Below are 22,259 nucleotides of genomic sequence, written 5' to 3'. Positions count from 1 at the left end.
CATTCCATTCCATTCCATTCAGTGTGTCATTTTAAAACACCTTGATTTGATTTTTGTGTGCAGTTTCAAAGCGAGGTATGGCCTTCAAGCTCAATTCGGCTCATTTCCTGAAGCACTGATGAATGCTTTTGGGAAATGTAGGAGCGAGCAGAGTTCCAGCGAGTCCAGGTACCCTAGCTTCTCCTCCTTTTGTTTCATCTCCTAAGGAATGTGCACCCCAACAAGTCTTTTTCTCTTTCGTTTTGTTCCGCAGGTATGACTTGGTGCTGTCATCGGACTCTCCCTCGCTGGACGGCTCAGCCCAATTGAGCATGGTGGCGACCGACGAGGTTGCCGTCGTCACCATAATGTCCTTGCCGCTCACACGGGCCCCGGTCGAGCAAGTCCACGAAGATTACCTGGGGGACTTTGTGACTTTGCTCCAGGTGATGCGTGATTCAACTGTCTCATCCTCTTTTGGCTCATGCGGGCGGGGGGCAACAGCATCTGCATTGTACCACATGTTTATCAACATTGTTCTTTTTGGTTAAAAGGATCACGTTGTGACATTAGTGGATGTGACGGATCATTCGTTCATGTTTTCCTGCCGTCTTTGCCAAGAGGACTTCCCGAGGTCTGTCTGGGAAGAATTGACCAGCATTGCATTCCATTCCATTCCATTCCATTCAGTGTGTCATTTTAAAACACCTTGATTTGATTTTTGTGTGCAGTTTCAAAGCGAGGTATCTCCTTCATGCTCAATTCGGCTCATTTCCTGAAGCACTGATGAATGCTTTTGGGAAATGTAGGAGCGAGCAGAGTTCCAGCGAGTCCAGGTACCCTAGCTTCTCCTCCTTTTGTTTCATCTCCTAAGGAATGTGCACCCCAACAAGTCTTTTTCTCTTTCATTTTGTTCCGCAGGTATGACTTGGTGCTGTCATCCGACTCTCCCTCACTGGACGGCTCAGCCCAATTGAGCCTAATGATGACCAACGAGGTTGCCATCGTCACCATATTGTCATTGCCGCTCACACGGGCCCCGGTCGAGCAAGTCCACGAAGATTACGTGGGGGACTTTGTGACTTTGCTCCAGGTGATGCGTGATTCAACTGTCTCATCCTCTTTTGGCTCATGCGGGCAACAGCACCTGCATTGTACCACATGTTCATTAACATTGTTCTTTTTGGTTAAAGGATCTCATTGTGACATTGGTGGATGTGACGGATCATTCGTTCATGTTTTCCTGCTGTCTTTGCCAAGAGGACTCCCGAGGTCTGTCTGGGAAGAATTGACCAGCATTGCATTCCATTCCATTCCATTCAGTGTGTCATTTTAAAACACCTTGATTTGATTTTTGTGTGCAGTTTCAAAGCGAGGTATGGCCTTCAAGCTCAATTCGAGTCATTTCCTGAAGCCCTGATCAAGTATTTTGAGAAATGTGGGAGCGCGCAGAGTTCCAGCGAGTCCAGGTACCCTAGGTTCTCCTCCTTTTGTTTCATCTCCTAAGGAATGTGCACCCCAACAAGTCTTTTTCTCTTTTGTTTTCTTCCGCAGGTATGACTTGGTGCTCTCGTCCGACTCTCCCTCGCTGGACGGCTCAGCCCAATTGAGCATAGTGGAGACCGACGAGTTGTTCTGCATCACCAAATTATCTTTGACGCTCACACGGGCCACGGTCGAGCAGGTCAATAAATACGTGGGGGACCTCGTGACTTTGCTCCAGGTGATGCGTGATTCAACTGTCTCATCCTCTTTTGGCTCATGCAGGCGGGCGGGCAACAGCACCTGCATTGTACCACATTGTTATGATCGGGGGTCACGTTCCTCCGAAGTCCAAGCATGGCGACCACCTGCGAGTCACCTTGCCGCTGCCCTCGTTGTCTTTCTAGTTGGCTGTCGATCCGGATGGCCAATTCCACGAGCGCGTCGAGGGACCCTGGTTCCTCTCGGATCGCCAGCTCCTCCCGCATCTCCACATTCAGCCGTCGTGGAGGGAGGGCGGAGTCATTAAAGGCACTCTCGGCGGCTAAGATGCGGAATTCGACCCAGTCTTTTGCCACGCTCCGGACGCCTTGTCTGAGAGCTCTTAAGCGCCCACCGGCTGGTCGAAGATCTTTCGCATCTCTGCGGTCAATAAGTCGTAGGAGGTACAAATGCGGGAGCCCCTCTCCCATTCGGCGCTCGCCCAGGCTAGGGCCTCATCACGAAGGCAGCCGATCAGGTAAGCGATCTTGGCTCGGTCCGAGGTGTGGGTGAGGCTCGGTTGTTCAAACACCAACTGCCATTGAACCAGGAAGCGCCGGCATGCGCCGAGATCTCCACCGTAGGGGGGCCTTAGGTCCCTGTTGCGGCGATATCGGTGTTACCAGGGGAGCGGCTGGGGTTAGCTGTGCACTTGGTGAATGAGGCAAAGAATTGAGTAGTGCTCGTATGTCATCCAGGGGTCTCAGCCATGCTCGATACCTTAGAACAGAGGTACGCAATAGCTTGGGTATGCTGTTCCAAAGGGACTGCTCTGAAAGCGGTCACTCCAAACTTCCAAAAACTCCACAACGCCCATTTTGACAAGCTGGAGTCCATCGACGACTACCTGCAGAGGAAGAAGGGCAAGAAGACGGCACCTGCACCCGCCCAAGAGACCAAAGTGGCGAAGACCGCTCGCGTGTCCTTGTTCAGCCCGGCGCCCCACAGGAAGAAGAACGACGCCCAGTCCAAAAACAAGATGGCCGACAAAGGCAAAGATGTTGCCAAATTGGGTCGGAGGGGGCCTGGCCTGCGCCCGCGGGATCGTGCTGTTATGATCGGGGGTGGAAGAGCCCAAAGCAGGCGAGGGTGGGAGTCTGCTTCTCCAATCTTGATTAGAATGATCCAAGTGAAAGGCCAGGCACCATAGGGGATGGCGTCGGGATGGCGTCGGGATGGCGTCGGCGTGTCGTTAGGCGTATCCGTGGTCGTGGAGGCCGAGCGTAGTCGGAATCCTGGGAGCAAAACAAGAGGTCTTAAATCAACGAAGGAAGGCGAGAAAATACAAGCAGGTACGTACCTCACTGTGAGCAGATCAGACGATCCCGCAGTGTGGTCCTGTTCTTGGTGGCCTTAAATACTCCTCACTGGCTAATGACTCACACCTGGCAGCCCTCGAGTCATTAGAGGCAGGGGTGTCAAACATACGGCCCGCGGGCCGGAACCGGCCCCCAAGGAGGTTCGATCAGGCCCGCAGGATCATTTGAAAGTGGAAAAAAATGCATCAAAGACATGGGATTCATATTCTTAATTCCCTGCAATTCACGGATTATCCGCTAAGGGGCGCACTCTTTCCATCAGAGTAGAAGACAAGCTGCATCACTGAGACAGAAACTTTCTTCATTACACATTTCAAATCACTCTCCTTAGTTTGTAAGGTGCACGCAAAGATTACATTTTGATTTTATATGCGTATGTGTAAGTGGTTTAAAAATTCCTTTCATTAAAAGTCTCTTTTAATCTTAAAGTGCATGACTATATTTTTCAGTACCAATTCAAGTTTTGTGCCTTTGTACAATCAGTGGGATCCGTTGCAATGCCTATTTGTGAATGATAAAAGTCAATTGCACATTTATCTAAGGAAATATGAGGTGTTTCATGAAAGGATAGTTCATTCCATTTCAATATTTTCCTAATGTTCTTGTGCTTCTTTACACCAAAACAAAGGAAAGACATGATATTTGGGTTATTTATAGCAGAGCATGGTATCATTTTAATGGTCCGGCCCACTTGACATCTCCCTAGGCCGCCGTATGTGGCCCACCATGCCAAATGACTTTGACAGCCCTGCATTAGAGGCAGGACCTGTGGTTGGGTGGCGGGCGCAACCAGCCACCAATCTCGTCTGGGGCCTGACACACATGTTTATGAACACATTGCTCGGGACATCCAAGCTGGCTTGGAGTGAAACTGCAGCACATTTTCAAAATAAGGGCTGGCGGAAAAGTTAGACACGGAGCAAAAATGTTCCACTGTGAGAGTGAAAGATCCACACCACAACAGACCGACACACACAAAAAACACACAAATAAAACCACATTATTCACCTTGACTACTGTCTATGTACATTGCTTACTGACACTGTCTATATTTCTATAGTGAAAAGGGCAGTAGTGACTGACGCGCGGGTGCATGTCAGGCTCAAAGCCTGACACCATTAGCAATCGACGATCATGTTTTTGTCTGCTACCAGTGACCGACCGAGACTATCCGGATCAGAGCCAAACTTTCTTCAGGTTTAGCGTTATCAAGGTAGTGTTTTAGTCGTGCCTTGTCTTTCTTGTCATTTGGATTCTTATGATTATTATTATCATTAATGTTGTAATAACAATAAAATCGGATTATCATCAATGCTTTTCTCAATTGTTGTCTTTTTTATGGTACAAATAAATACATAGTATTATTGTGTATTACTTTTTCAATGTCATTTGACTAAATTGCAAGATCAATTATCCATTCTGGTTAGTCGTAGTGATACATTGTGAAGTTGTTTGCAAACTCCCAACAAAACCGCTAGGAGGAGACGAAGAAGAGAAACACGAAGAAGAAGAAGAAGAAGAAGAAGAAGAAGAAGAAGAAGAAGAAGAAGAAGACGAAGAAGAAGTGGAAGCGTATAAATTTCCCCGGCAATCTTCGCGATAAGTCACGCTATCTATCGCCATGGCTTTGAGACTGACTGAAGTTTTTGAAGTCACCGTTAAGTGTGAAGGCTCCAACGACAGGTAATCTGAGAAAAAGCCTACTTTTTGAGGTCCTTATTGTTGTTTTAGCAAAGATAGTCAAGTTTTGACCTGTCAATTTAGTCCCCGGGGCTATTTTAAAGTTAAGAATTCTGTGTCTAAGTAATGGCGGTGACTATTCCCCGCATACCTGTCAACTTATACGTTTTCCCCTTATTTTATACGTTTTTTGATCATTTCAAATTGTGTACGCCGTATAACAACTTTTGTACGGGATTTTTTTTAAGTACGTTTTTTGTAAAACGGATCTCGTTTGACGCATTTCGGCTCTAATCCGGATCGTCTCGGTCACTGGTAGCAGACGAAAACGCCATCGTCAACTGCTAATATTGTCATGCTTTAAGCATGATATGCGCACACGCATTCCCCTTTCACACGAAACAGGAAATGATTAAATCATTTCCTGTTTCGTTATTTAAGCAGCTATGGGTCCGAATACATTCACGGTCGCGTCACGACAACGCGGCGCGACCATAACACTTGCACACGTGCACCCTATGTGAGTAAATATGTGCCGCGTTGCATTTGTACGGTTTTCTATTGCTTAATACGGGGGATTCCAATCATTAATACGGGGAGGAATTGGCCCAGGTTGACAGGTATGTACCCGGTAACCTTTCAATTTCTTGGACTATTTAACCGTTAAGAATTCTGTGTCTAGTTTAATTCTAGTCAAAGGTATTAGTAGACAACAAAATACTGACACATTTAACATTTGTGGCTGGTCAATTCGATGCCAATTTCAAAATACTACATGTCTGCAGAAGTTGCTTGTATCAACCCTGAAAACAGTCCTTTATACTTGCAGAAAAAAAAACCTCCGCATCACCATGGGACTTCAGCCGAGCACAAGTGATCCTCAAAAACACGTGAGTACAGCATTTTTTTTTCAAATCTATCAAAAATCCTGTGCTTTACTGTCTTCATGTTAAATAAAAGTGCCATGAGAAAAGTCTTCATTGTTGAGAATGAGTGACATTGCAACCTCAATTTAAACCATCCATGTCTTGTGGCCAAATTTGTGTTACACATGGAAATAGCATGTACAGACGCTCCCCTACTTACAAACGAAGGAGTTAGGTTCCGAGCGGTTGTTCATAAGTTGAATTAGTTGGTAAGTTGATTCAGTGCTATATTTTGTATTATCATTTATCTTTAAGGCCGATATAAGTATATTGAAGGTAAATATAAGTGCATTTGTATGTTTAAGGCTTGTATAAGTAACACGCATTGGTTTGTACTGAAAAAAAAACATTTAATAAAATGGAGAGAATATGTACACTACTGTATAGAGAGAGAGAGAGAGAGAGAGATTTATGTATTAGAAACTGGCCGAAAGAAGCGATCTAACGACAATTGCACCGTTTTCTTCTTTTTTTCATCATAAATGATGCGGTAGCACTGTATGGCATCATTCAATTGATTTGCAAACTTTGTGCAACGTTCCATATTTGGGTCCTGCTGCTCCATCTTTCTGTTTATAAATGGTACCGACGGTCGGTGGAACGATTCAAGTTGTATTCCCGTGCAACGCTCACCACTTTCTCACGCGCATCAAGCTTCGTAATTATTGCCACTGGTTTCAAATGAAATGGCTTGCCTCTTCCTTGCATCTCCTTCACTAGAAGCCTTTCGCTTTTCACCAACCATATTGAATAATGGCTGCACGAGATATTTCATGATAAAAATGAAAAAGGTTCTTTGCGCACTGGAGATACGTCACGCACTTGCGCAACTTGCGCACTGCAACGAACTGGGCAGAGGAAGGTGGATGCTGGGTGAGCCGAGCGCTCTCAGCGCCAGGCGTCGTCGGTATTAGCGGCGGAAAGAAGCACTACTCGGAAAAAGGCGCGCAATACAAAATCGAACTTGCGAACATTTTTCAACATAAACGCAATTTGCAGACATGTTCGTATGTACCGTTGTTCGTAAGTCGAATGTTCGTAAGTAGGGGAGCGTCTGTACTGTATCATTATTATTTATTTTTAATCATTACTCAAACATTTTGCAAATAAAATTAGAATTCTTCTTGGACATAAAATGTGTGTTGGCTTTCTGGGAGTGGTAAGCAATGTGTCTATTGATTGACCTTTTCTTTTTGCTTTAAGGATCTCCTTGTTACATTAGCCGATGACACGGATCTGAAATTTGTTTTTGTTTCTGTCGGCCAGGCCATAGTGGGTGGAGTTTGCGATCTCGGCTGCCTCGGTACTGCTTTGGCCCGCCTACTAGCCAATCATAGTTTGTGAAAGCAATGACATGTCCCAGCCAGCAAAATGCTAATGCCTATGAAAAATCATTGTGGGGTTGCCAACTCGAAATCTGATTGGTTAAAAGCAACAGTCTAGTTGAATGCAGCAGAGCCCGCAAGAACTGATTGTGCAGGCTTTGAGGCAGATCTGATCTGGCAACAAATCATGGCTGAAATGTGATTGGTTAAATGCTTCAATATGAAAAGACACATCTGGAAGCAGTGCAACCAGGGGGAAAAGAAATGAAAGGAAGCTAACAGACCATTTGGAATAATAAGTACGTATTGATGGACAAAATAGAATATGATTCAGATATTTCTTAGGCCAGCAGAGAAGGCCTTGAAGGCCCTGACGGCCCGCCACTGTTTGAACATCAATGCATTGAAATGGATGGGAAGGTGGCCCCTACCAAGATGGCCGCCCTCAGGCGATCTGTACCAAGATGGCCGTCCTCGGGCCATCTTGGGTGGCGGCGAATGAACTGCCGTACCTCCCCTCCAACTTCAAAAGAAGAAGAAGAAGAAGAAGAAGAAGAAGAAGAAGAAGAAGAAGAAGAAGAAGAAGAAGAAGAAGAAGAAGAAGAAGAAGAAGAAGAAAAAATACACGAAGAAGATGTGTTCAAATATCAACCGGCATTCCACCGGCATTCAATGCTGCCGTGGAGATTGAACTACGTACTTAGTTGCTCCCCACAATGTCTTCTAACCAGCAGCCTGTCTTATCCCATGGCCACCATTTTAGTGAACTTCTTGAAGTCATCGTTAGGTGTCAAGACCGCAACGAAAGGTACGTACTATGAAGACCCGAATAATCGTATGCCTACGATTATTTTTTCAACTCAAATTTTCGCATGCCTACGATTCTTATTCGGGTGCCTACGATTCTTAATTTTTGCCTCAATTAAGTCCGTGCAGCAGCAACATTGTTCTATGTCATTAACTTTCTACGTGTCAAGCACACGTGCTGTTTTTACTAACGTACTAGTACTAGTAAGAACGTGCAATTGCCACTGGTAGAGTTGCAATACGTATACATCATTACAATGTATTGGTAGGCCTAATATATACGAGAGTTACGTTATACGCAATTCATTGCAGCAATTATTTGCAACTGTAATACAACTTTGCAACACGATTATCCGTTGTCTTGCTAGCATTAGTATTAGCATGGAGAAAAAATATAAAAAGTACACTTTAGAGGAGAAAGAGAAATTGGCCGATGTGGTAGAAAAAATACAAAGAGCTGCTGTAAGAGGTTGAGGAGAAGGCTAAATTAAAAAAAGAAATGGGATCCAAAGAGGAAAACATTTGTTCAGCCAACTGTACAATGGGGTTACTTGACAGTTGATTATTTCTTTACAGTAGCCTATGTCATCGATCATCATGACTTTAATTTGTAGTTAATTGTGGAATTTAAACATATTACCGGTATTTTGTTTCATGCTACTAGTAAACTGTTGATTAAAATAATAATGATTGTCCTTGTTATGATTTTATAATAAATATTCCATCATAGCTTTAATTCTATGCATCGAATCTGTTTAGACACTAATGATCTCGTGCCTACTAATATTCATTATTTTTGGAATTTTCCACTGCCTACTATTATTCCGGTGCCTACTATTATTACTAATTCATTTGGAATTTTCCACTCCCTACTATTATTCCAGTGCCTACTATTATTCGGGTCTTCATAGTACAGTGGTACCTCGAGATACGAGCTTAATCCGTTCCGGGACTGAGCTCGTATGACAAGTTACTCGTAACTCGAGGTAAAGTTTCCCATTGAAATGAATGGGAAACAATTTAATTCGTTCCAACTCTCTGAAAAAAACACCAGAAACAGGATATTGGATTGAAAAAAAATGTTTTATTTCTTATAATTCGCCATATATTGACAAAGTAATAAATAACGAGTGGTTTAATAGAAATAAAGTGTTTAATCTAACTAAAATTGGCCGGATTTCGCAGAGGGGAGAGGGGCTTCGTTTTTTTTTTTTTCCTCCACACAACGCACTCGTAAACAGAACAAACACTCCACCCTCACGTTCGCTATCGATGGGCTGTTTGCTGTCGTACTATTCCCTTCAAAATATTCCGAAAATGATGCACACAAATGTCCTCACAATCGGAGAACGCACGACCACTTGCCAACGAGCAGCAAGCAGTCTTATCAGCGATCGCCCCGCTGCTCATCTTCTTCTTCTTCTTCTTCTTCTTCTTCTTTTTCACCTCAGGCGCCTGAGGATTACCCTCAGCAGCGCTAGGGCTGCCACTGGAACACGGATAAGTTCATCCAGGGAGTTGCCCAAGCCGCGATGGTAGCGTTCGGTCATTAAGGCCGGACAGCGGAGCCATAAGTGTTCAGACGACTCTGTTTCCTCGTCGCACAGGCGGCAGCGATCCGAGTCGGATTTCTCATGGGAGCTACAGGGGCGCTGGCTAGCGGCTCCTTTTTAGCTTGTAGCATCTGTGTTCGCGTCCCATCGAACGGCGCCTATGATAGAGTTGCTACCGGGGATACTTTTGCGAGCACGAGTATACTTCATTACCCAGAAAGCCCTCTTTTCACCGCGCATGCGCGTTGTGCGTTTCCTGGTCTGAATAGCTCATCCGGTGCTCGTAAATATTGTTATACACGAAAGATATGCCAAAAAAAATGCCATGGCAACCTGGCTTGGTCGCATCACGAAACTTTGACCGCATCACGGGCGAATTATTCGATCGAAATTTCCCCCGTAAGACGAGCATTCCGTATGACGAACGGTCTTATGACGAGGTACCACTGTAATTGGATAAAGCCTACTTGTTGAGCTCCTTATTGTTGTTTTAGCAAAGAAAGTCAAGTTTTGACCTGTCAATTTAGGACAGTCAGCCGTTTGACAAACTCAGTCGTCACTTACGTAAACAAAACAAAACAAAAAGAATTAAAAAGTGATTAATGTCCATCTCTTTTAGATTTTGGATTATTAGTAATGGCGGTGGCTATTAACCGGTAACCGTTCAAATAGTCCCCGGGGCGATTTAGCCGTTAAGAATTCTGTGTCGGGGCTATTTAACCGTTAAGAATTCTGTGTCTAAGTAATGGCGGTGGCTATTAGCCGGCCGGTAACCGTTCAAATAGTCCCTGGGGAAAGTCTTACTTTCATGTGTGTAGAAGCAGTTAGTCTACAAACATGAAACACATGAAAGTAACACTTCGAAGTAAGTACAATCTTATTGAAATTGGATGTGTTATTGCCAATTGATAGATTTGAACATTAGGTGAATAGGGATTTAATCAAACATCAAACAAAACATTTCACACAACAAAGTGAAACGCAGACATGTTTTCCATTCACTTTCCATTCATTTATGGATTCAAATTCAAAACCACTAGTCAAAGAAAGGTATTAGTAGAGTACACAAAATACTGACACATTTAACATTTGTGGCTGGTCAATTCGATGCCAATTTCAAAATACTACATGTATAACTACACTATATGACATCTTGATATCATGTATAATAGGAATAATATTGTAATAGATTCTTTTCTATATCGCAGAGCACTATTGAATTTTTAAGCCAACAATCTATTTAGATAGAGAGTAGAGAGAAGTTATTCCTGTATCCACCCTGAAAACAGTCTTTGATACTTACAGAAAAGGACTTTTCCGCTTCACCATTGCATTTCAGCCGAGCACAAGTACTCCTCTAAAACACGTAAGTACAACATTTTTTTTTTTTAAAAATATATCAAAAATCCTGTGCTTTACTCTCTTCATGTTAAATAAGTGTCATGAGAAAAGTCTTCAAAGTTGAGAATGAATGAGTGACAGACATTACAGATACATGCAACCTCAAACCATCCATGTCTTGTTGCCAAATTTGTGTTACATATGGAAATACCATGTACTGTATCATTATTATTTATTTGTAATCATGACTCAAACATTTTGCAAATAAAAATAGAATTCTTCTTGGACATAAAATGTGTGTTGGCTTTATGGGAGTTGTAAGAAATGTGTCTATTGATTGACCTTTTCTTTTTGCTTTAAGGATCTCGTTGTGAGATTAGCCGATGACACGGATCATTCTTTCCTGTTTTCCCTCATTCTTTGCCAAGAGGACTTCTGTTGGGTTCAAACACCAGACATTTGTTTCACCAACCTGAAAAGAAGGAAATCACAGAGAATTTGAGTTAACTTTATTCAAAAAATGAGAGGTTCAGAGACTGTCACTGTCACAGCCCTCCAAAACACTCTGAAGAAAATCTCCCCTTGCCTATTCTCTTATTGTGTTTTGGGAGTGTCCAAGTTACAGGAAGTTTCAAGCTGATCACAGGAGAGATAGTTCTCTCCCAGTAACAAAAGGTTCTTTGATCATGACCATATGCCCCTTCGAGATAACATCTTTACAGTCTCCTGCAACTCTCACACAATGGCTCGAACAGACAGGCGTCGGCCCCCCTGGGTAGTTCCTCTTTGTTGAATAAGGTGAAACTTTCCAGGGCCCAAGACACTCTCATTCTATTAACTAACATTTCGACAGTCATACCAGAATCAGGATAACTTATATAAAATAATTCCAACATAACCCTCCTGTTTATCCAGATTCTGTTATAAAATATCATCACCCATAACCTCTTCTTTTCAGATTTTCACATTACAGGATCACAAAAATAACAGAAAAACATTACACTCAAAAGTCAACAAGGCATAGTGTTTAGCATCTGGGAACATGTCAGGCAGTCCTATGAACTGCATTTCCTCCTCATCCCCAGATGCGTCGGCGTCGTCGTCATCCCGTGGTTCGCCTCCAGATGTCAATAAGGCATACATTTCTGATTTGACTGGTTGTATAGCATTTGTTATTAACCTTTCACATAACGCACGAATACAGGGAATGCAACAACAGCCACAAGTTGTGAGAATGGCAGCATAAACAGCGATTGACATTAAAACTGATACAACCAACTGTTTGTATCTGCCAAACATGCTACCAAATTCGCCCCACATTGAGGTGTCGACTCCAGAATGTTCTTTCATCTTGCTGTTGAGGGATCGAAGGCCCTCCAGGGCCTTGGTTAAACTCCCGTCAGCTGCTGTGTTGTTAGGGATGAACGTGCAGCATTGGTCGCCAAAGATGGAGCACACGCCACCTTTCTCTGCCAGGAGCATGTCAACAGCAATTCTGTTCTGGAACGCCATCAGGAGGTCACCGACAACTGTTCATGGATGGCTGCAAACCCTTCCTCCGTCCTGTTCTGGAGTCGTGCAATTTGGTCAGCGAGTTTATACTCATCTGGTATGCTGCAGGGAACCCCGATGTTGTTGATGTAGGTTGGGTCCCCGTCTCCCCATCCAGGAGCGGACCGCTTGGCTCTGCCATTCCAGTGGTGAGGCAAGACGTTTCCTGCACTTGTTTTCCAACTCGAGTCTCTGTGGGCGGGGCGTTCAGATACGCCCAGGCTGTCACTGACAGTCCAGTCACTGTGATGTGGATGACAACAGCTTTCACTGTGGCTTCTGTATAGAGGTGCAAAGTCTATGGGAGGTCAGGGTTAAGTGAGGGGTGCTCGTGGCTGGTGAGTAGACGTCAGATGAGTTTCTTCACGGACAAGGGTTTTGACACCGTCCGACTTAGTCCACTCAGAGTCACCTGTCTCGAACTCTTGACCTGAATCGACTTTGACTTTTCAGCGATCTTTGCTGCTGTGGAGGTTGGTGAGTTGGGCCACGAATGGGTCTTCCCATCGTGGAGAGAACCAGGACTTCATTTTTATGACTCGGATCAGGATCCAGTCACCTGGCTACACCACCTCCTGCAAGATAGACAAAAAGATCACGGCACCTTACATGTTCTTTGGATAAGTTTCTCTCCTTCATCTTCCCATAAAGGAAGTTGAAATGGTCTTCCAATAACTATCTCAAAAAGTGTTAATCTCAAGCTAGTTCTACCAGTTGTTTTGCCATGTTTTGCACTATGCTGTTTGAAAAATGAGCTCCATTGTCACTCCAGATGATTCTGGAGATCCCATGTTCTTTACAGATCAATAAAATAACAAATTAAACAGTTCCTACAAAAATTTTAAAATAGGTATTTATACCTCTTCACCATACCTCCCCCCTGTTGAGACATTTATGGCTCAATTATGGAATACATTTTTGGTAGGTACGGTAGGCCTTTAGCTTTGTACAGTTCGTCTGCTGACTGTTCTTGAGATCGGCTCAGTTTTGTTGTTGTGTATGCTGTGCAGTAAGTGTTTGCGCTGCTGCTTTAGCTGCTGTGTTCTGTCGTTGTCTTCAACACGTGCTTAACATCCATCATTATGTTTGTGAAAATTTAAATACCTTATCAATCAAAATTAAACATGCTAGCTGATATTCTATTTTGAACACTGCTTCCTTGTTAAGATCAAAACCCATATTTGTTTTTTCCTCTTTCCTACAATTACACAAATTAACTAATCATACTAAGAATAGGAAAAATACAAAAAGCAAACCAGGCTGCTTTCTCCCCAGGAAAACAGCTTTCCCGTTCTCTGTAACAGTTTAGATTCACATCAATTAATATTCAGAAACAAAATGCACACATTTATAATTCTAAATAGAATTGAACCCAGTAAAATGTAACCACCCCTTGTTTGTCAGGGTCAATATTTTTAACATAATTGTATCTTTTAGAGCAATCAAAGCCCATTACTTTTAAAATGCATACTAATCAAGTCCCAAATTCATCTAACAATGTGTATTGCGTTGCATATTAACCTCAGTGTTTTCTTAATTCAAAATATCCCAAACTAGTAGTCTTATTATCAAATGTAACATTCCATTGTCTTCGGAGTTTGCCAATCATCTCCTATGAAACTTTCTCAATCAATATTTTTCAATAGTCAGGCATAAAATTAAATTCTAGTTACATTTCTATCCATTGTAGTTTCTCTTTTCTCTCTAATTGTTTACTTTAAAAATATGTAAGAAGATCTAGTCACAATTGTTTACTTTAACTATCTGTAAGAAGGTGTAGTCTCAATTGAAACGCTTTTTTTTATATGGAGACAATAAAACCAATATAAAAAGTTCCTCATGGCTTACAGCATTGCTCCCCGAGCAATAATCTTTCCAATCAATATTGGAGTGCTTGCCATTTTGTCTGATTACGTCAAAAATTTATCTTACCTGCCTCCTCATACGTTTCAACTGAGAGAACCTTCTTACAGAGCACAAAATGGATCCGCTATTTTCATGTCTGCTGGATTGGTCAGGAACATTTGCACTCTCATCCCGGGTTGCTCATCATGTTTCCTGTTGAGAAATGCAATCTCCCTCTGCCAACCCAAAATTAATGCGTTTCTTTTAAAGTTTTTTCTTTTATGCAGACATATGATTAGCCTCATCCTCCAATTCCAATCGTGTAGTTAATAATGGCGTTTGGTATATTCCACTAAATTAGATTTCCATTTTTTTTTTTTTTTCTTCGGAACGAAATATGGAAACTTTTGTCAATTCAGTCAATTATTCTGTTAACACAATTTGGATGCCATTATCACAATAAATCAATAGTACTTTGGAATTTGGTATCAAGCACTGTCTTTTCAGTGCTCCTAAATTTTGCATAGCAGATTTGTTTCTCCACTTCAAATTTCACGTTTGGAGTACTGCTGCTTTTACCATTAAAATTTCATTGAACTAAACAATTTTCCATAATTTTCATCAAAATTTGATTTCAAATTTCTAAATCATTTTCCACCTTGATATCTGATTGATTATATCTTGATGGTCGGCCAATTAGAAACACAAAAGACAAACAAACAATCATTCATGTTCACACTAATTTTCAAAAATCAGTGGTCTGCAATTTTTCATCACTGGTTAAGAGCCATCCCCAGTCTGGGGCTTCTTGGCAGCTAACCACCTTTTTGCTGTGCTATCAGCCTAATCATTCTCAAAAGAAATAGGTTAATGTTGTTTGGTTGACATCAACTGTTTGATGCTAATGCAATTAATATTCTAATCGTCATTAATATGAACCACGCTAAAGCATATTCCACCTGTGCCGGGCAAAACAAGGAATGTTTTCCTGTGCACCGAAAAACATTTCATGCCTCTTCCGTCCTAGGGAAATCATGCCTATCCTAAATCAATTATTTTATCTAAATTTACCTAATAATTTGGATAAATGCCATTTCTGCATTGTTTTCATGTTTGATATCATTAATATTTTGGATGATTCTTAATACTTAAGTCTAAATCGCAAATCACTCTCATATTTCTAAAACAAATAGTTAAAGCTCTGGCTGAATTCCTATCCGCTCTAAGAAGGCAGTTTTATTTAAAATAAGAGCCATTTTCTGTGCTCACTATTACCTCAATTACAATTTAGGCAAAATAACCTTTCACTAGGCATTTCCTAATATAAATTTTAGTGTTTAATAAAAGACCCATAATTTTTCACTAATATATCATAACACTATCAACTATCTCTGTCTCTCTTGTGGTAGTCTTTCCTGCCCTTTGTCTTTGGTGTGAAGGGAGCAGTAAACTGGATGGGCTTCTCCCCCCCCCCCCCTCTCTCCTTTTGTTTGCAAAGAGTGTGCTTAGCTTAAGGGGGGTCCGCATCTGTGAAGGGGGGGCTTCACCACCTTTTTTATCTATCTATTCCCCTTACTTTTGTTAACCATTTGTTTTGCTACCTCCTGTTTTAGTCGTGCGCTATCATGTCGTCGCTGTGCGCGGGGAGGGTTGCCCCCGCATTCCCTGGCTATGTGGCCCTCTTTGCCGCACGACCAGCAGGCCCCCTTTCCCCCCCCTCGTCGTCGTGCTCCCCGCTTGCGTGTGGAGCCTCGCACGAGGAGAGCTGAAGAGGGACCACTGTTTTTTAACAGGCCTAATATAGTTATCTCTTCTCTTTTTTGTTTAGCTACTTTCTCAACCTCTTCTATTTGCCCTGCTATTCGCAACCACGCTTTGGTTTGATCATAACCTTGTTTTTGCATTTTACTTCGTTTTTTGTTACACGATTTTTCGATTTTTTTGTTGTAGTTCACGGATATCTTTTATTATTAGTCTACCGGTGAACCCATATTTTTTTACCCAATAACGCAAGGATTCCACCGCGTCGGGATCCTCTCTATGAACTATCTTCCAGTCTTTAGACGCAAGTTCCGAGAGGAATTCCTCTTTTTTACTTGTTTTACTTTGTACTTTACCCATTTTTGAATAAAATTTAGTCCCAGTGGGTCTTTGCACCTATAGTGCACTAACACTGGGTTTAGACAACAGGATGTCGATAAATTCCTTTAGTGGTAGACTCACTTCAACCTTTTCAGGCGGAGTTTCATGTCTACATACATCCACTAAAGGTCGACATTTGTCTCCTGTTGTTTGATATGAGATACAAATCACCAAATGGTAAAATGTATTTCCAAACACACTTTTTGCACGTTCACTCCTTTTAATTCGCAACCAAGGCTCCGCAAACCTTTACAGAGTTTAATTAGTCTTTTGCAACTAAGGGTGTCTGTTACGCCACGAATTTCTGGTTATTGTTTGTTCAATACAACTTGGACTCCGATATCCTTTACAGAGTTTAATTAGTCTTTTGCAACTAAGGGTGTCTGTTACGCCTGCGGATTTAATTTTACTTACAGAGTTTAATTAGTCTTTTCCAACTAAAGGGGTCTGTTACGCCTTCATTCATTCCTTTTTTCTCATTCATTCCTTTTTTAAATAAAATTTACTCACGATTCTCTGCGTCCTCGGTATCCCTTCAACCTTTGGACCCCAGCCCGTAAGGAAGAAACAGTCCTGGAAAAGGATCTTTATGCTGTGGCCACAGACTTTTCTGGATCTTGCTCACCCGCTGGGATCGTCCGGTATCTTGGAATCCGGCTCGAAGGACCAATTAAATGTTGGGTTCAAACACCAGACATTTGTTTCACCAACCTGAAAAGAAGGAAATCACAGAGAATTTGAGTTAACTTTATTCAAAAAATGAGAGGTTCAGAGACTGTCACTGTCACAGCCCTCCAAAACACTCTGAAGAAAATCTCCCCTTGCCTATTCTCTTATTGTGTTTTGGGAGTGTCCAAGTTACAGGAAGTTTCAAGCTGATCACAGGAGAGATAGTTCTCTCCCAGTAACAAAAGGTTCTTTGATCATGACCATATGCCCCTTCGAGATAACATCTTTACAGTCTCCTGCAACTCTCACACAATGGCTCGAACAGACAGGCGTCGGCCCCCCTGGGTAGTTCCTCTTTGTTGAATAAGGTGAAACTTTCCAGGGCCCAAGACACTCTCATTCTATTAACTAACATTTCGACAGTCATACCAGAATCAGGATAACTTGTATAAAATAATTCCAACAACTTCCAAAGGTCTGTCTGGGAAGAATTGACCAGCATTGCATTGCATTCCATTCCATTCCATTCCGTGTGTCGTTTTAAAACACATTTATTTGATTTTTGTGTGCAGTTTGAGAGAGAGACATGGCCTTCTTATGGGATTCGGGTCACTTCAAGAATGGCTGATGAAGTGTTTTGGGAAATGTGGGAGCGAGCAGAGTTCCAGCGAGTCCAGGTACCCTAGCTTCTCCTCCTTTTGTGTCATCTCCTCCTAAGGAATGTGCACCCCAACAAGTCTTTTTCTCTTTTGTTTTCTTCCGCAGGCATGACTTGGTGCTGTCGTTGGACCGCTCAGCCGAATTGAGCCTAGTGGAGAGCGACGAGTTGGGCAGCTTCACCAAATTGTCTTTGACGCTCACACGGGCCCCGCCCGGTCGAGCAAGTCAAAGAATACGTGGTGGACCTTGTGACTTTGCTCCAGGTGATGCGTGCAGGCACACAATGATAGCCTGGAGCTGCAATTGGACAAGACAAAAGAGGATTTAGAACAGGTGGGTGTTTATGTCCACTGTCAAGATACCAAATTGGAATGAACCTTTAACATTGCCCAGAGGATGAGGATGAGGATGAGGATGAGATTTTGTTAGGTTCATCCAATTGTACGTTTATCCTTAGGTATTTCCAATTCAGCTTTCAATAAAAAAAGGCATCTGTAGTCACATCACCATTTAATTCTTGCAAGAAGAGAATACATCCTCCCGCTCGTCCGGTCAAGATTATTCTGGCGAGCGGCATTATGTCCTGCCCATTTAAGGCCTCAAATCAAAACAATTACAAGGTTGTCGACTCGATCCAATTGCGTAAGCAAGAAACAAAACAATTCCAGAATCAAGCAAACCTAGCGTCAACCTAGCATCACAAATTAAAACAATATGCTTGATAGCCATCCGCTGAACCAACAACAATTAATAATAATAATAATCGGACATAGGCCATGTCGTCATTACCACAACACAAAAAGCCTACTTGTCATCACACGTCCTTCACAGATCTTCATTGCGAACTTGCATGTGGGGAAAGGGTTGAGGCGTAGCTTCCAGTAATCAGTCCTTGGAGCAACGACTCAATGTATTGTTTATGTCCTAGCAAACTTGTATCTCTCGCCTGGAGCCAGCTGTCCTGGAGAGCGACCTTGGAGTAAGCGTTTGTCTTCGTTGAAAGCACATTAATTCTAACTCTAACATAAAAGCGATCAACACATATATATATATATATATTGTTTAATGTAGTTACACATTTAGGATGAGCATTACTACTCCTAATAAGCAAATATATTGATTAATATAGTAAGCATGTATATTATAAGTCTTTATATTCATTGCAAACACATTTATAATAATGATTACTCCAACAGATTTTGTTTCTAGTCCATGTCCTAATGTGCCATTAGAGGCTTTCTGAGAAGACCGAAGAGTTGGCGCGTCTGCGCTGGAAATCGAGAAGTCAAACCAGTTGGCTATCGCTAGTCTTAGACGTGCAGTTTTAGCACCTATCCCTAATTCCTTAACTCCGTCTGGTCCCGTCGAACAAACTCAGACAGTAGACCTTTTGTTCATTGTCATCGAGTTAACAACCATAGTTTTACTCCTACAGTGGTAATACTATATCCAAATGAAACAGCTACAACAAAATGAATGAGTCAAATGTCCTATTGGTCATTAGCGAGCCGTCCGTCATTGCGACGAGCTGCGGACTAAATTTGAGCACTCGGCTGTGGTAAGGCCCTGCTCGATGCCATCTTGTGGATTGCTGACAAACCTTCTGTTGGGACCACGTCATAGGTGCAGACCCGCTTGGAGCAGTGAATTCGGACCAGTCGGTGGTGGAGCGTACGGTCACGCGACATCACCAGCTAACGTCGACCGTGGGCGTCCGCTTAGAGCAGGTGCAGGATTGCCTGCGGTTACCGTCGAACGAAACGTCGAGGGTTAGTAGTGTTTTTAGTTGTCATTTGTCTGAATGTGGGAACCCTGCTTGATGCCATCTTGTGGATTGTTGACAAACCATCTGTTGGGACCACGTCATAGGTGCAGACCCGCTTGAAGGAGCCAATCCGGCACCAGTCGGTGGTGCAGCGTACGGTCATGCAACTACATGACCAGCTAACGTCGACCGTGGGCGTCCGCTTGGAGCAGGTGCAGGATTGCCTGCGGTTACCGTCGAACGAAACGTCGAGGGTTAGTAGTGTTTTTAGTTGTCATTTGTCTGAATGTGGGAACCCTGCTTGATGCCATCTTGTGGATTGTTGACAAACCATCTGTTGGGACCACGTTATAGGTGCAGACCCGCTTGAAGGAGCCAATCCGGCACCAGTCGGTGGTGCAGCGTACGGTCATGCAACTACATGACCAGCTAACGTCGACCGTGGGCGTCCGCTTGGAGCAGGTGCAGGATTGCCTGCGGTTACCGTCGAACGAAACGTCGAGGGTTAGTAGTGTTTTTAGTTGTCATTTGTCTGAATGTGGGAACCCTGCTTGATGCCATCTTGTGGATTGTTGACAAACCATCTGTTGGGACCACGTCATAGGTGCAGACCCGCTTGAAGGAGCCAATCCGGCACCAGTCGGTGGTGCAGCGTACGGTCATGCAACTACATGACCAGCTAACGTCGACCGTGGGCGTCCGCTTGGAGCTGGTGCAGGATTGCCTGCGGTTACCGTCGAACGAAACGTCGAGGGTTAGTAGTGTTTTTAGTTGTCATTTGTCTGAATGTGGGAACCCTGCTTGATGCCATCTTGTGGATTGTTGACAAACCATCTGTTGGGACCACGTCATAGGTGCAGACCCGCTTGAAGGAGCCAATCCGGCACCAGTCGGTGGTGCAGCGTACGGTCATGCAACTACATGACCAGCTAACGTCGACCGTGGGCGTCCGCTTGGAGCTGGTGCAGGATTGCCTGCGGTTACCGTCGAACGAAACGTCGAGGGTTAGTAGTGTTTTTAGTTGTCATTTGTCTGAATGTGGGAACCCTGCTTGATGCCATCTTGTGGATTGTTGACAAACCATCTGTTGGGACCACGTCATAGGTGCAGACCCGCTTGAAGGAGCCAATCCGGCACCAGTCGGTGGTGCAGCGTACGGTCATGCAACTACATGACCAGCTAACGTCGACCGTGGGCGTCCGCTTGGAGCAGGTGCAGGATTGCCTGCGGTTACCGTCGAACGAAACGTCGAGGGTTAGTAGTGTTTTTAGTTGTCATTTGTCTGAATGTGGGAACCCTGCTTGATGCCATCTTGTGGATTGTTGACAAACCATCTGTTGGGACCACGTCATAGGTGCAGATCCGCTTGAAGGAGCCAATCCGGCACCAGTCGGTGGTGCAGCGTACGGTCATGCAACTACATGACCAGCTAACGTCGACCGTGGGCGTCCGCTTGGAGCAGGTGCAGGATTGCCTGCGGTTACCGTCGAACGAAACGTCGAGGGTTAGTAGTGTTTTTAGTTGTCATTTGTCTGAATGTGGGAACCCTGCTTGATGCCATCTTGTGGATTGTTGACAAACCATCTGTTGGGACCACGTCATAGGTGCAGACCCGCTTGAAGGAGCCAATCCGGCACCAGTCGGTGGTGCAGCGTACGGTCATGCAACTACATGACCAGCTAACGTCGACCGTGGGCGTCCGCTTGGAGCAGGTGCAGGATTGCCTGCGGTTACCGTCGAACGAAACGTCGAGGGTTAGTAGTGTTTTTAGTTGTCATTTGTCTGAATGTGGGAACCCTGCTTGATGCCATCTTGTGGATTGTTGACAAACCATCTGTTGGGACCACGTCATAGGTGCAGACCCGCTTGGCAAAAAAAAATACAACACCAGTCGGTGCTGGAGCGTACGGTCATGCAACTACATGACCAGCTAACGTCGACCGTGGGCGTCCGCTTGGAGCAGGTCCAGGATTGCCTGCGGTTACCGTCGAACGAAACGTCGAGGGTTAGTAGTGGTTTTAGTTGTCATTTGTCTGAATGTGGGAACCCTGCTTGATTGATGACCTACTATGGACTGGAAAAATGACGCCATCTGACGTTCTCAGGCTCACAAGATGGTGGCGAAGTTGCAGCGCCAGTTTGCTACTCTGAAAAACAGGCAGAAGACGGAACTCCGGTCATTGTTTGAGGAACAATAACCTAAAATCCAAACTGGCGCACACGGGCGGAGGAGGTATGTCGTCGAGCATTAGAATTCGAATCCACTGGCTTAGACCTTCATTTCAAAGTCAAGTTGCGAAACCACTTCCGGATCCAATTCATCAAACATGGCTGAAAGTGCAAGATAGCCAGCCTCTCTGAACACAGCTCTGCATCAAACCAATCGAGCCAGGAGTGGAGTGGAGTGGAGTGTTGTGTTATGTCCGGTTGTTCTGGTGTTGCAATAAACTACACATGTGTGACCTCGGGTCATTTCCTGAAGCGCTGATGAAGTGTTTTGGGAAATGTGGGAGCGAACAGAGTTCCAGCAAGTCCAGGTACCCTAGGTTCTCCTCCTTTTGTTTCATCTCCTAAGGAATGTGCACCCCAACTAGCCTTTTTCTCTTTCGTTTTCTTCCGCAGGTATGACTTGGTGCTGTCATCTGACTCTCCCTCGCTGGACGGCTCAGCCCAATTGAGCATGGTGGCGACCGACGAGGTTGCCATCGTCACCATAATGTCATTGCCGCTCACACGGGCCCCGGTCGAGCAAGTCCACGAAGATTACCTGGGGGACCTTGTGACTTTGCTCCAGGTGATGCGTGATTCAACTGTCTCATCCTCTTTTGGCTCATGCGGGCGGGGGGGCAACAGCACCTGCATTGGACCACATGTTCATTAACATTGTTCTTTTTGCTTTAAGGATCTCATTGTTAAATTAGACGATGACATGGATCATTCTTTCCGGTTTTCCT

The 22,259-nt window shown here is 43.8% G+C and overlaps 1 long non-coding RNA gene across 1 annotated transcript; it reads left to right on the top strand.

The window, feature by feature from the left end:
• The first annotated feature begins 531 nt into the window (after positions 1 to 531).
• LOC144070349 (uncharacterized) lies at positions 532 to 22,038 on the top strand. Its single transcript, XR_013299220.1, has 3 exons — positions 532 to 613; positions 711 to 815; positions 21,928 to 22,038. It is a non-coding gene; the product is annotated as an uncharacterized LOC144070349 (long non-coding RNA).
• Positions 22,039 to 22,259: the final 221 nt, after the last annotated feature.

This window comes from Stigmatopora argus, unplaced genomic scaffold, assembly GCF_051989625.1.
Source record: "Stigmatopora argus isolate UIUO_Sarg unplaced genomic scaffold, RoL_Sarg_1.0 HiC_scaffold_40, whole genome shotgun sequence".
NCBI lineage: Eukaryota > Metazoa > Chordata > Actinopteri > Syngnathiformes > Syngnathidae > Stigmatopora > Stigmatopora argus.
Note: the sequence above shows the minus strand (reverse complement) of the source record. Positions and strands in the feature narration are given on the sequence as shown.